General features: G+C 34.9%; 1 protein-coding gene across 4 annotated transcripts in view; it reads left to right on the top strand.

Moving 5' to 3' along the window:
* RNGTT (RNA guanylyltransferase and 5'-phosphatase) overlaps positions 1 to 12,714 on the top strand; it is a 386,087-nt gene that overhangs the window by 335,443 nt on the left and 37,930 nt on the right. The window contains exon 15 of one of the 4 annotated variants that reach the window (XR_011974408.1): positions 346 to 515. The exons of the other annotated variants lie outside the window; for them this stretch is intronic. The gene's annotated coding sequence lies outside the window, so the exon portion shown is untranslated. The remainder of the gene's footprint in view (positions 1 to 345; positions 516 to 12,714) is intronic. 4 annotated transcript variants of the gene reach the window in all.

Genomic DNA, 12,714 nt, shown 5'->3' with positions numbered 1-12,714 from the left:
AAGGTCTATTAAACTAAAAGAAGGAAAGGGGGCTAAAAAATCTCAAAATTATTATCCCACATCTCTTAGTCATTTATTTACATTTGTTAATTGTTAATCAAAAGTTCTTGTACTAGGAATGTAAATCTTATATAAAATGTATGTATGTGTATATGTGTGTGTGTATATGTAAACATATAATCAGTATAGTACCTCTTCATATAATTATGAAGTATTTCATTTATATTCTCTAAGGTCTCAGTTTAAAGATTTATGTTTTAGAATATGCCATCATTTTTATTTTCCAACTGCTGCTGCTTTAGTAGGTCTGACAGGATCATTATTATTTATTTTCTTTTTATTAAGATCATTTTCATGAAGACATAGAACTGGAATATGTTAAGAAGGTCATCTAGTCCAAAGTATTCTTATGTATAAAACATCTGGAATCTTTATCAAACAGTCACTTTTCAGCATCCAAGAGATTGTAGAAAAAGAAAGATGGTGTCATTCATTTCTTGAATCATTCATCAGAGGTAACCTTTACTTATTCCAAAAAGGGCAAGCTATCAGGAATCAGTTACATGCAGCAATCATCTGTACATTTTCCTCAAAGTAAGATCTGAGTGGTTCAGAAAAATGAAATAGGTTTTTACTTTCTTTGTTACTATTATTTCCCCATGCAAATATGTGAGACATTTATTGTTGGATATAATGACAAAATAAAATCCTTGATTTTTGATCTCTAAGGTTATATTATGAACGTGCCTGGAATGAACAAAAGTTGGTGTTTTCAATATCACTGTATATAAGAGGCATTCTGATGAGTCAGGTCTGATTTTAGCTGCAAAAAAAAAATAATGGCAGAGTTGCAGAGGGGAGGAACAGATGTTTAAGTTTCAGGATGAGTGGGTAGTTGCAAAGCACAAGAGTAATAGGAGGATATAAGGCAGTGACTGAGTATCAGCAGGGAGATATTTTGATGAAGTCTGTTGTTTAGCAGAGGAATGAATGGAAGTGATTTGCATGGGATACAGGTGCATGATGTCACTAAATTGTGATTCTTAGAAAGAAATGGTATCACACAGAAGAGTAGGGAAATCTGACAGAAAAAATAAACTAGTAGCAATACACACACACACATGCTACGTATCCATATTTAGATTATGTGAAGAGACATTATATATCTGTGTGTGTGTGCACACATATATTTTCTGTGATGATTATGTCCTCTTTAGGAAGTGTTCTTTGCCTATGTTTTCCATTATGAATTATAAGTCATTCTTATCTGTGGCAGCTACTGCTTGGGTAAAGCCTTCTGTTAATGATTTCCAAATTAGTTCACTATATTGAATGATACTTCAGTAAATGCTGCTGTCACACTATGTTACACTATCACATTTATGAGAGTCATTGATCATAGGTGGAATTTGACTTTTTCTGCAAAAGCCTATCTTGACCCAAATGATCATATGGTATTATTTGAACTTTTTACCCTAAATTTTACATCTATTAATATCACAGCGATTTCTGCATACTTTTAATAATCCTTTTCTTTCATGTTGATTTCTATTCTTCACAGGAAACAAATTAAAATTGGTCTGTATATTGATTACAGTTAGTTAATAAAAGAGAAAATAATGGAAAGTCCTTGCTTGGAAGGGAAAAAGTCAAAGCACTACTGTTCTGAATTCTATGTTTTTCATGCTAAGTATAGTTCATATACTCCACTTTTGAGTGCCCTTATTACCAGCCTTCCCACCTGCAAGCAGTTTCCCCCCAGTCAGTTCCAAATGCCATTATAATTGTCATTTTCTGTACTTGTCCTTAGGACTATATTACTTTCTTCTTGTAAATTTTACATATTTTCCAACCATAGATTGAAATTTCTCTTAGTGGCCTTCAAGGCCTTTCGTCACTTCACTCCCTTCTTTTATTGTGTTTTTATAGCTCTTATTCTATAATGGCTACCTATTATTGTGTCCAATCTGATTTCCTGCCTAGTTCACAAGACCATCAAGTGATATCCTCTTTCTCACCTTCTTTGCTAATTTCTCAAATTTCCACTCCTCATTTACCAAGTAATATGTTGGCAAGAAATACAGCCATTGTCCAAAGGCCAAATTACACCAGTGAAAGTCCAGGTGCTTTTAATGAACTATGATGATTTCTTCAATTAAACCTTACTCAAATAGATAAGAATAGGTGGGTTTAATGACATAACTATCACATTAGACATTGAAAACTTAAATTTTCATGCTGCCACTGATAGCTTTTTTTTTTTTAGTTTTGAACGCAACCTTTATCTTTTGTGCCTCGATCCTTATATCTCAGGGGGAAAATATGTTATAACCTATGTATGAATATTTGCTCAATCACCAATACCTTTCTGGCAGTTTATTTTTTTTTTTTACTAATTTTGCTCCAAAAAGAATATTAAACTTAAAATAAAAGACCTGACTTTGTGACTCAGCTCTTCTACTTATTCTCCTCATTTGTAAAAGGGGATATTGGTTATACCATATACCTCATAAGATCTGTAGGATGATAGTACTTTTGTTCAATATGAAGACGTTTGTAAATTTGAGAAATTTATTGTCAATGTAGAATAAGGAGCCCATAGTGAAAAAACTCCCTCTACCAAGACAGATTAGTAACTAATATGTATTTATAGTCTTGGAGAGTAGCCTGAGGCACTGAAAGGGTAAGGCTAACATAGCCAGAATGTGACAGAGGTGGCACTTGAAGTCAGGTCTTCCTGATGTCATGGCCCATTACTTATCCACTTTGTCATTCTGCCTCTTCAAAAAAAAAAAAAAATGGTGGTGGTGGTATTGATGATTTCATAGGTATAGGGAATTCCAAGTTTAGAAATTCCCTGTACTGATGCAGATCACATTTTATTTAACTTATAGAGTTTCCTATAACACTGAGAGGGTTAAATAACTTTTCTCATTGTCACACTCAGCATTTGTCAGAGTGGTGCTTTTGCCTATGACTTTCTGACTCTGGGGGCAGGTCTCTATTCACTGATATACTGCGTGTCATCAGCATCATTTTCATTAACTATTAATATCTATACCTAGATTCCTGGGAGAGATCTAGAGAACTGGATGTTCTCTAAATGGGAAATATTACCCTTTGGTAATTACTCAGTGATTAGTGATGAAGGTGGTAGGAATGGTGGATCCCTTGTCCACAAGGGTTGCTACTCTGGCTGAAAAGTCCAAGATGGAAAGCAGAGATAGTAGTCTAGAGTGCACTTCTATTCTTGGACTCTTGAGTTGTCTTCATCAACATTTGAGAATTCTTGGTGGTCTAGAACTCAGAGGCAGGGAACCCATGGCCTCAAGGCTACATGTGGCCCTCTAGGTCCTCAGCTGTGGCTCTTTGACAGAATCCAAACTTCATAGAACAGATCCCATTAATGAAAGGATTTGTTCTGTAAAACTTGGATTTAGTCAAAAGACTGTATCCTTGGGTACAGTGGCCTCGAGGCCTCAGGTTCTCCACTCCTGGTTTAACCTTCCTGGTGCATGCTATGTCCTCTCTCCATCAGGGAGCCTTGTTGCTTCAGTTATTCTGCATTGCCTGCCCCATGGAGGTAGATGGTATTATTGTTCACAGTGGAGATGACAGTGCCCCTTTTCCATGAGGGCCATTCCCCTCCATGATGGGTACAAGATCTTAATTGAAAGCAGCACTAATAGTCTGAGTAAGATATTGATATCATTGCTTGAAACAGTGAAAAAATGGATTTTAAGGGCCTTGGTTTAATATAGAATTTTATCATACATCTGATAATTCGTGTCAGTGATGATTTTATATTATCTTTGGCCTTATCCAAAGTAATTATTCCAGTTCCATTTTATATTTTCTTCTTGCATGAGTCAAGTTTAAGCCTGAGTCTGTTAAACTCATTTTTCAAAAGAATAATTTTCTACCGGGAAACAAAACCAAGCAGATTGATACTAGCGTGGTCAATGCAAACTTTTGTTAAGAGAAAGAGATTAGTTAGTGGAGAATTACATCCAGTTGTCCACTAAACGTGATAAACATCTATTGTTATTGCATTTGCAGATGCTTTCGGAGGTGATTTAACTTGGAAATTGTAATTATTTACATAGCATAAAAGGCTTTAAAAATAAATGGTAATAAATACATTGATAGAAACTTCCAATGTCATAACCTTATAAACGCTTGCTTCAGTAAGGTACTATTTTCACTAAATATTTCCTTCTTTTATTTTTACAAAATAATATGCAAACAAATTGGAATTGTAAATGCCCAAAGGTCCCTACTACTTGATCTAAGATTCATTAAATACCCTATAGAAATGGTATTTTTTTATTCTAATTAGCAGTTTCCATAATGGAACTTACTTTATCAAGAGTTTATTTTTAATTATAATTAAAATGCTTAAATCTTAAACCTCCCATTCTGGTATCAGCTCAAGAAGGCCAACAGTTTCTATTATGAATTCTTTTTATCATGAAATCAGAATTTGAATTCTTTAATTATACTGGGAAGCTAAATTCTCATAATTAAATTATACTGTATAATTAACTAGACTTGGTTAAAGAAAATAATGCACTTAGAGAGGGTATGACTATAAATGTTGAAGATTAATTGACTTCTAGCTTATGGAAACCAGAATTACATTATAATTATGTCTTTTATGTGACATATTTATTGTTGTTATTCGGTTGTTTCCAACTCTTTGTGACCCCATTTAGGGTTTTCTTGACAAAGATACTGGAGTGGTTTGCCATTTCCTTCTTCATCTCATTTGACAGATGAGGGAACTGAGACAAACAGGGTTAAGTGACTTGCTCAGGGTCACACAGCTAGTAAGTGTCTGAGGTCAAATTTGAACTCAGGAAGATGAATCTTCCTGACTTAAGGCTTGGCACACTACCCACTATACAACATAGCTGCCCATTATATTATATACCTAGACAAATAGATGGTTCAGTGAACAAAGTGCTGGACCTGGAGCCAGGAGGATAAATACTTACTAGCTATGTCACCCTGAGCAACTCACTTCAACTTTCTCTATCGGTTTCAATTGCCTCATCCCAAGTTTGTTCTGAAGATAAAATGAAATAATATTTGTAAAGTGCTTTGCAGATCTTGAAATGTCATATAAATGCCAGCTATTATTATTGCCAAGATAAAAATATTTCCCCTTTTAAAAAAAATCAGTGTTTTCCTATTGTTTTTTAAATTAGCAGTAATTGCAATCTGAAATTTTTCTTCTTGGTCATCATTAACTTCATCATCTATGAAGCCAAACTTCATAAAACAAATGTAATGGTTCTGCAAAGCATTATTTATTTTTAAATATCTTCTTGCATACGTGCTTTGTTTGTTCTAAAAATCATACTGGCATCCTACAGCTTTTGGATGAGCATTTTTAGAAATATTTGTCATAGTTTTAATTTAAGTTGAAAGTTTCTTGGGGAACTATAAATATTGCCTATTATCACAGGACTGTAGGATTTGGAGCTGGAAGGGCCATAAAGAGATGATCTAGTCCTTGCCTCCTCCTTTTAGAAGGAAGTAAATCAAGGTCCAGAGAAGTGAAGTGACTTGTTCTAAGTAGCAGCAAAATAACACTTTAATTTTCTTCTTAAGAGAAAACACTTAGAACAGATAGACCTGGTACTAAAAACATCTGTAAAGACAAGATAGTTTAACGTATCATTTTCACTACTTACAAGCCTAGTATAGACATTTGCTTTCAGAAGAAAGACTTGAATGTGCATTCTATCCGCTGAAATTTTTATATCTTACTGAACTACTGAGTCTTCAAGGATTTTTCTGCCAAAAACTTTATAATTGCAAGTTTGTACAAAACTTCTCTATCTAGGAGTCAGAATCTCCCTACCCATCCCCCATCTTAATGAAGTAAAACAGTGAATTTGTCACAGCAAATACATCCATTGACTTGTAGATTATGTTTCCAAAATAAAAAAGAGATTAATGGATTTCTCAGTTAATGGTAGACTAATGGGGAAAGAGTTCAGAAATTTCATGGTAATGGATCTTTGCCATAGCTTTTAATCTCAGCAAACACGAGGCTTGCATGAATTAATTTTCCAACTTTTGAAAAAATTGGATCCTAAAACCACCACATACATATGACAATCACTTCAAAAAGTAATTAGCTTGCTATAAATATGAAGAGATTTCCTGTGAGAAAATTGCTCATGCTACATTACCATTAGAAAAATTTGGCAGACTAACAGATTAAAAACATGTCATGTCCAAGAATCATGAAACTCTTCGATTTATTTAGCTCTTTGTAGTTCCTGTGCTTAAAATATAAAATTTCCCTTGGATCTGACTCTGAGTAAAGTGGTAGATTTTTGTGTGAGGTATTATGCTCATCTTGAAACATATATACATATACATACACATATACACGCACATACATACATATATGATTGGTGAGTTTTGCTTTTTGTTTTGTAACAATTAATAAAATTTTGCTTTTCGTTTTTTACAATGAATGCATTTTTTCTTTTTCATTTTTTTTATTCTTTATGTCTATTAAATTTAGTTTAAAATTCCTTTATAAGCAGCTCTATTATGATAGATCAGGAATTATTTAACCAGTTAGTTGAGAAGCATGTTTTCATTGTAGAGGTCAAAGAACTGGCAGAAACTTGGTCATGTCCAGTCAATGAAGATTTAAGTGTTTACTATAGAAAATTTATTAATTGCGTACTTAGTATGTATTAAGCAGTGGATATAAAAAGAAAGATAAAACAGACCCTGCCCTTAAGGAGTTTATTATCTAATGAGGGAATCTAATGATAATCTCATCCTCCTACTTGCCACACTGGAGTCATTCAGTGCCTTATAATTTCTTCAGTAAATTATTTCATGTAGTACTCTAGAAATCATGGCTTTATGCTCTTCAGATGTGTTCTTTTTTCTTCTTTCATATGGAAAATATAGAAGGTTAAATTTACCATAAGTATCTCAAACCACTAAGTATGTTTTCTTTTTAAAAAAATCATCTTTCTATATATGTATTAGAAGAGTATCTACCTTCACTCACTGTAACTTGCTGTCCCTCTCCTGTATAATTTCTGTGACTTGGTTTAAGAGTTTAAAGAGATTATAATCCTCAATAATAGCAGACTTAAAGCCAAATCTCATTTCAACTTTATTACCTGAAGGGTAGTATTGAATAGCTACATTCTCCTAATTGAGACTGATTGAAGATAGAATGAATATAACAAAACCAGTGATGTCTCCCAAGCACTGTAATATTTGCTTTTATGGTGCTAAGTAAAAGCATTAGAGTTCAGCAGAGTAACACAGAAGTATGTGCTGTACAAAAAGTGGTCACTGAGTAATAAGTTGGCAAACATTTAAGTGCTGTGATGTGATGCAAATGTAAAAGTGAAACAATCCCTTGCTATCAAGGAGCTTACATTTTTACTGGTTGGGGGTAGGAGTTTGAAGGAAGTGTAACGTGTTCACATACAAATAAATATGGAACATATTTAAAAGAAATAGACAGTGATGGAGGTTGATACTAATAGCAAGAGTGGGACAGGATATAAAGGAAGACTTTGAAGGTGAGGTGACAGTTGAACAGATCCTTGAAGGGACCAAAGAATTCTAAGAGGCATTATTATAAGTGAGGAAGAAGAAGAATGTTCCAGAAAATGAATGCGGGAAAGGAGGTGGTGGGGAATGCCTGTGCAAAAGCACGGAGGTAGGAGATAGAATGTCATGTATGTGTATTGGCATATAGGCCAGTTTTACCTGGACCATAGGATCCATGAAAGGTAATAATATGTAATCAGCCTAGAAAGGTAGATTGGAACTGGATTATGAAGTACTTTTAAAGCCAGAGAAGTTTGTATTTTATGATAAAAGTAAGGGAGACACTGAAAAATTGGATGTATATTTTAGGAATATCACTTGGGCAGTTGTATGGAGAAGAAGTAACTAAGTGCAAGAAGACCCATTTAGAAGCTATTGTAGTACTCCTGGGAAGTATGGATAAACTTATTAGATAATATTTCCTTTCTTTGCTAATTTTAAGAACCAAGATTGCAAGAAGTTGCGCTTAAACAAACAGTAGATGTGCATATGTGTGAATTTAAACTGAATTAGAACATATGTGTGTATGTGTTTACATGTATTACATTTCTATTCAGTTCAGTTCAAAATTCATTTATTATGAATAATAATAAATTGTGTGTGTTAGGGACATTGATAGACCTAGGGAGGTAGAGAATTTGCATAGCACACTATCATAGAGTGTACTGCCTTGGATATATTCTGTTACAGATACAGGGCATACCTTTACTGTCTTTTTTCTAAAATATTTTATGAAAATAGAATGATCATTTTCTCCTAAGTTATCAATTTGTACACCATTTGAAATTTAAACCTGCGTTTTAGCACCTTATGTCATCTATGTTGCTATGACAGAGACCTGTGTCTTAAAATCAGAATTAGGATAAACATCAGAAAGTATGCATTTTTTAAAATAAACCTGTATAAGTAAACACTGAGAAACATAATATCCAAGATTTTCCTTAACTTTTTTATAAGCCAGATATTTTTTAGTTTGTCATGTGAAGACAACTTCACATAGTAGAAAAGCCTGAGATGTTGCTCAATTGCTGCCACTAACTGTGACCTTAGGAAAGGTACTTAACATCTCTTGGCCTTAGTTTCCTTTTCTGTAAAAAGAGTAAATGAACAGCTAGTCAGGAAGATGGTATATGAGAATGTATACAATCTTGGGAAAAGCATGTCACCTCTCTGAGACTCAGATTCTTTATCTGTAAAAAAAAAAAAAATAGGAAGTGAATTTCTAATTAAGGAAGTAGTATCTGAGAATGGAAGTTAAATTTCTGGAATATGGTTTATGAAAGCCTGCTGCCTATGGGCAAAATGCACTTCCCAAAGACTTTTATTTGCCTTGCAAATCTAATCAGAAGAATTCTAAATGGAAAAGATAGAGGGAGGAAACTAGATGCTCTACAAAGTAGATACTGTGTAAAAAGAATTACATTTGAAATCTTCAGAAGTCCATTAGGAACAAAATCTAAGAAAAGAGCTAGTAATAGCATCCATGCCCTCAGAAGTCTATAGACATTCACAAATTATTGATAAAAAACCAGATGAACTGGAAACTTTAATGCAAGGAGGTAAACTTGATATCATAAGTATCACTGAGACTCAGGAGGAAAAGAGCCATGACTGGAATATGACTCTGAAAGGGATACTTTATTTTTAAGAAGGTGAATAATTAGGTAATGGCAGGTGATAAGGAGGAAGGATTAAGGGAGTAGTATATGTAATGAAAACAAAAACCAGCATTATAGAGAACATTTGGGTAAAAATCAGTGTAGGCAGAAACAGAAGTAATATGGTCATTGGAATACCTGGTTCCAAATACTGTGTCTGATGATTACTCCATGTATGACTTGAGACAAATCACTTAACCTCCCTGGATTTTACTTACACATGAGTAAAAACATAAAATGAAGGAGTTGGACTCTGAAATCCTTCCAGCTTGAGATTTATGATTCTCTAGAGATAGAGACTGGACTTCTGTGATTTCAGTGGCATGGGGAACTCCTATTAGTCAGTCATTAAACATTTAATAAGTGCCTGCTGTGTTCCAGACACTATGCTAAGTGCTGGGAATACAAAGAAAGGTAAGTCCTTGCTCTCAAGGAATTCCCAATCTAATCCAGTGAGGGAGACAACATGCAAACAACTATGTACAAATAATTTATATACAGGATAAATGGAAAATAATAAATAGAGAGAATATACTAATACTGAGAATAATCAAGAAAAGTTTAGTATAGAGAGTGTAATTTTAGTTGAGACTTGAAGCCAAATTGAGAAGGGGAAGCATTCCAGACTTGGAGGACAGACAGAGAAAATGCCTAAATCTGAGAGTTGCTAGAGTGTTGTATTCAAGGAATAGTCGGAAGATCAGCATATTGCAAGGTGTGTGATGGTAGTATAAGAAGAAAGGAAAGGTATAGAAGGGCTCTGAATGCTAAACCCAAGATTTTATATTTGATACTAGAGACAATAGGAGTCACGAGAGTTTATTGAGTAGGGTGGGGATGACATGATCAGAACTCTCTTTAGAAACATCACTTTTGCAGCTGACTGAAGGATGGACTGGAGTGAGGAGATGTTTGTGACAGAGAGACCAACCAGCAGATTATTGCGGTATTGTAGATATGAAGCAATGAGGCCCTCCATCAAGGTAGTGGTAGTGTCAGAGGAGTGAAGGGAGCATATAGCAGAGATGTTATGCAGGTAAAATTGACAGACCTGGGCAACAAATCAGGTATAGCAAGTGAGAGAGAGTGAGGAGCAGAAGGTGGCACTTGGACTGTAAGCCTGGGTAAGGGGGAGAATAGTGGTGCCCTGGATAGTAGTAAGGAAGTTTGGAAGGAGGGAGGGATTGGGGGAAAGTTAATGAGTTCAGTTTTGGGCATGTGGTGTTTAAGCCTTTTATAAAATATCCAGTAAAAGAGTTGTCTATTAAGCAATTGGTGATGTAAGACTGGACGTTAGCTGAGAGATTAGGGCTAGATAAACACATTTTTAGAAGCAGTAGCAAAGTTGGGATACCATGGTTAACAGGTATGACTTGGATGAAGATCTAACAAAGGATACTGAGGAATAGTCAGATAGGAAAGAGAATCAGGAGAGAGAAACTAGAGAGAAGAGAATATCAAGAAGAGGCTAGTCAACAATGTCAGAGGCTGAAAAGAGGTCAAGAAGGAGGTTGATTGAGAAAAAAACATTAGACATCTCAATTAAGAGAGTTATTAACTTTGGAGAAGATAATTTTGGCTGAATAATGAGATTAGAAATCAGTCTACATAAAATTAAGAAGAGAGACATCTATTATGGACTGCGCTGTCAAGGAGATTATTCACAAAAGGTATGAGACATATGGAAAATAGCTAGAGGGAATTGAGGAATAAAATGAGAATTTGGGGGAATGGGGAGACATGGGCATGTTTGTACACAGGAAGAAAGCAGTAGACAGGGATAGATTTAAGGTAAGTGAGACAGTGGGGATGTTAGACAGGATAATCTGCTGGAGAAAATAAAAATGTAATGAGATCACTTGTACATTTAAATAGGTTGACATTTGCAACAAGGACCTTCTCTTTAGAGAGGAAAAGGTGAAGGAAGAGAGAACAGCATAAGGCATCTGGGTGATGTGAGAGAGGGAGGAGGGAAAAAGAGGGAATGGCCTCAATTTTTTTCAGTAGAATATCAAGGTTCTCACTTGAGCAAGGGGGTGATAGAGGGTGTGTGGAGGGATGAGCCATAGGAAATTATTATTGGTTGTATGCCTACATCTTTTACGTTTTGGAATATTGCATTCCATGCTCTCTGATCTTTAATAATGATAGTTGCTAAATCTTGTGATCTTGTGGTTCCTCAGTACTTGAATCATTTCTTTCTGATTGCTTCCAGTGTGTTTTCTTTGCTCCAGAAGTTCATTTTGTTTGTTTTGCTTTGTTGTGATGAGCCTGAGAGTTTTCATGGGGGGGAGGGTCTTTCAGGAAGTAATTAATGGATTCTTTCTAATTTTCATTTTGCCCTCTTCTAAAATATCTGACCAATTTTTTTTCACAATTTCTTGAAATAGGATATTTAAACTCCTTTTTGATCATAGCTTTCAAGTAGTATATGATGATTTTGAAATTATCTATTTGATTTTTTCAGTCATTTGTTATTAATATGAAGCTACCTAATAATTTCTATTTTACCAATATTTTGTAATATTTTAATATTTTTAATATTTCTTGTCTCCTGGAATCATTAACTTCTGTTTTGTCTGTTCTCCTTTTCAGCAAGTCTATTACTTGGATAACTGTTATATCTCTTGTTCTAAACTCTTAAATCATTTCCTAAGTCTCTCCTCCATAACTCTCTGTGTTTTTGATGAGAGCTATGGAGGAGAGAATAGGAACATTTCTTTCCTCCACCCTTCTCATTTTGTTTATAATATTTTAGTTCTTTTAGTGACTCTTGCATTTCTTTTTCAAGAAATTCTAAATAATTTTGTGGATAGGCTATATTTTCCACTAAGGCTTTACTTAGATATTGAGTTATTCTCTTCTGGGTGTGTCTTGAGCATCTCTGGCATCAATACAGCCCTATATCTTTTTTGTTTGTTTATTCATTCTTAGGGATCAAAGCAAACATTCTGAGGCCCTGTTTCTTGCCTGAAAGTTGAGTCTCAGATTCTCCCTCTCCCTCCCCACACAAGAATTGAGATTAGAGTTTTCTAGGGCCCTCCAGCTCACCTGGTGGTCAAGTCTCCAATCCCTTTTCCTTCAGGGATCATGTTGGGAGCAGCCAGGCTGAAGTTCCTTTCCTCACCTTTGAGGCTAAGTCCAATTTCCCTCCTTATCTGGGGAATCAGGATTGTAACATACTGAGTTCTACAGGTGCTGAGTTGTACTTCTTCCAGACTGTTCTATTTTGTCTTGTCTTCTCCACACAGTATTGTTTTCTTAATTTGTTGAGATTCCCAATATTTCTTTTCCCTTTCCCTCATGCCTTATGGAAAGGAGGGAGAGAGGTAACAGTATAGGGGAGTGAGAGAGGGAACACAAGCAGTTTAAAAAGACTAAGTAGCACTTCAGCAGAGTTCTCTAGTACACTGCATGTTCCACATTCGTCACCCATGGAGCTGCATTTTCA

Source organism: Notamacropus eugenii, chromosome 2 (assembly GCF_028372415.1).
Source record: "Notamacropus eugenii isolate mMacEug1 chromosome 2, mMacEug1.pri_v2, whole genome shotgun sequence".
Classification (NCBI taxonomy): Eukaryota; Metazoa; Chordata; class Mammalia; order Diprotodontia; family Macropodidae; genus Notamacropus; species Notamacropus eugenii.
Note: the sequence above shows the minus strand (reverse complement) of the source record. Positions and strands in the feature narration are given on the sequence as shown.